We start from the raw sequence: 2,988 nt of genomic DNA on the forward strand, positions 1-2,988 counted from the left end.
GGACGTCAGCTTCGTAATAGGCCTAGAGGGCAACTAGTTGAGATTGTTGGAGGAAGACAGAGTGTTCTGGGATAGATGGAATTAAGCAAAGACATTAGAATTAATGAATATTGTAATACTGAGAGAACATTTATGTTTCTAGCAGAGAAATTTGGTTTAGATCCAGAGAATATTTTGCACATAACAAAATCATAGCAGCTATTATTTCCTTTTATCAAAAAAGTAAAAATTTGTATGAGAAAGGATACATAATACAGGATAATTCATGGCTACTCTATGAAACATATTTACAAAGCTGGTAGTATGTAAAATATCAATTTAATGAGAATTGTGATGTAACTATATTAGGAAGACAGGAGAGGGAGGTCTAGGAAGTAAATCGGGGATATGAAATTGATAAAGTTAAAAATAGTGATGTAAGCCTATGATTTAGAAAAATGGAGGTAGAAATGAGGAGAAAGTGCTAAGAAGAATTCAGGCCAGTTGCTTCTGGAGAGTGGGATTCCTGAAAGGACAGAAGTTATGTGAGTTCCTGCCATTTTTTATGATAAGCATTGTAGTAGTACCATTTGACTTTTAGAATTATACTTATCACTACAAAAAAAGAAAAATTAATCTTCTATGCAGAAGCAAACAAAACAGTGGTTCTGTAATGACAACTTCTGGGCAGCACTTGAAAAGATTGGAGGGAAAAGGAAGGAAAAAAATAAGGAAGTGTCAGCCCACTGTTTAAGCACAACTTCTGCAGTCCTGTACTCAGACCCCATGTGCATATGTGCTCACCTTCCTCGGAAAAGCTTTAACAACCCAGGAAAATACCAAGAAGAGGTTTGTGTGAATCCAGGAGTGAAGGTGCTTCACCATAAGGCAACCACCTTATGCCAAAAAGCTGCTCTTTCCATAAGCACAAAGCAGGGCTGATTATAAAATAAGATCAATCTGCATGGGAAGGTGAAGACAAAAAGTTTGTCACAAAAGCTTCATGGAACAGTTGTGCCATGATGAATAGAGATCGTGTAGGAGGAGTAGAGAAAGGAACGGGGGACAAAGGTGTTCTCTAAGCCCTTCCTTCATCTTCTCAAATAGGAAAAGTATTTTGTAACTGACAGAAATGTGATGTCAGTAAGAAATATATTTAATCAGCTCCATTGATTATGAAGCTGGGTCAGTGTAAACATCCAAAAGGTGTTCACTCAGTTGGTGAACCCCTGAAACACACGACGCTATGGATCAATCAATCTCAAAAATATTGTGTTGAGTGTAAGAAGCCAGTACATACTGTATTCACTCATTTTTGCCATTTTTAAAAAACTGTACATATATGATTCACATGCTCTTAGGGTATGTATTTCCCAATTTAAACAATTCTGGACGTTCACTCCCACAATATTACTACAATATAATATTTCTACCTTAAAAATACTGTTATCTATGGAGAAAGTCATTAATGTTTGTTGAAAACTTGCTGTGCTATAGCTACTTTATATATGTCATCATACATAATGCTGAGAGTAACATGGGATCATTTGTCATTATTCTAAATGAAAGATTAGAAAATTGAAGCTCAGAGAGGTGAAATAACGTTGCCCAAGACCTAGCTATGCACACAGATCTATTTGATTCCAGGGTCTCTGCTCTTTTGCTACTGCCAGATTATGCATAATTCTCTTCTTTTAAGAGGATTTCTAAAAAAAAACTCAAGGATTATTTGAAGCCTGGTGCAGAACAATTTCAGGAAATGCAGTTGAATTCCAGGGTCTCTGCTCTTTTGCTACTGCCAGATTATGCATAATTCTTTTCTTTTAAGAGGATTTCTAAAAAAAAAAACTCAAGGATTATTTGAAGCCTGGTGCAGAACAATTTCAGGAAATGCAGTTGAAGTTCTTATCTCTAGGAAGTCTAGAGGAGAGGGTGGTGGTGTCTTTTTGCTACCCAACTGTTGTAGCCTTCCCAGAGGGCACCTCAGAACCTACTTTAGTGTTGCCCTTTCTTCTGCTATCTTTCATCCTTTTGAATCATTACGTGCCCTGATGTTTTGAAAAGTTCCATCCTGGAAGTTAACTTCATCAGTGATACAGAAACATTTGCCTTTCCTGATGAGAAACTAAATGAGAAAGCAACTGATCAACGACCAGGAAAAGCCAAACACTAACAAAACTTGAAAGTGATGCATTAGAGGAATTACGTTGGATGTTCCTAATGAGTTGCACCAGGATCTGAGTCTTGCCAAAGAAAGCAAGTAGGATCTTAAGTAGATTTATTTAAGAAATTGTTTAAATTCACTTGGTCAATGGCTGAGGCTCCTGAGGTGACATCACCAACCCAGAATCGCTCCTCCTTCTGAAGTAAATAAAAAGCAATAAAAGGAGAGAGAGAGAACTAAAGTTCCATTCTGATCACAGAAGAATGCCTCACTCTGATTCTTTAAGAAATCTCTTTGGGTCAGATAAATGGCAGAATACAGAATCTGCCCTCTTCCCAGCCAGTTTCATTTTTAAAAGCATCAAAATGAAGCCTCCAGAAGGAAGATAAGTACCGCAGCAGACAGCTGCAAACAATTACTTCTTAAAAACAAAACTGGAAAACAGACTAATTGATTTACAAAGTGCGCAGTGTGCCAGGAGTACAATAAAAATCCATCCCACTTAGCATCCACCCGTGTTTCAGTAAAACAGAGCATTTGCAAAGTGCTACATATTAAATTATAAGGCAAAAGGATGGTGCATAATTCTCACATAGTCAAATATATCTCTCTAATAGGGATAACAGAACTAAAACAATTTAGAATGAAAGAAATTCCTTAATACCTAATTGGTAAACATCTGCATAGCCCACACTACTAGGACTATATCTGTGAAATTCTTAATGAGCTAGTTAAGCACAGGCTGTTTAGAATTTTGGTGGCTCAGACCAGGGTGATAGTAGAGGTTATGAAGAAGTTAGATTCTGGATCTATTTTGAAGATAGAATCAACAGGATTTTCTGACA

The sequence above is a fragment of the Galeopterus variegatus genome, unplaced genomic scaffold, assembly GCF_000696425.1.
Source record: "Galeopterus variegatus unplaced genomic scaffold, G_variegatus-3.0.2 Scaffold1051, whole genome shotgun sequence".
Taxonomy (NCBI): Eukaryota; Metazoa; Chordata; class Mammalia; order Dermoptera; family Cynocephalidae; genus Galeopterus; species Galeopterus variegatus.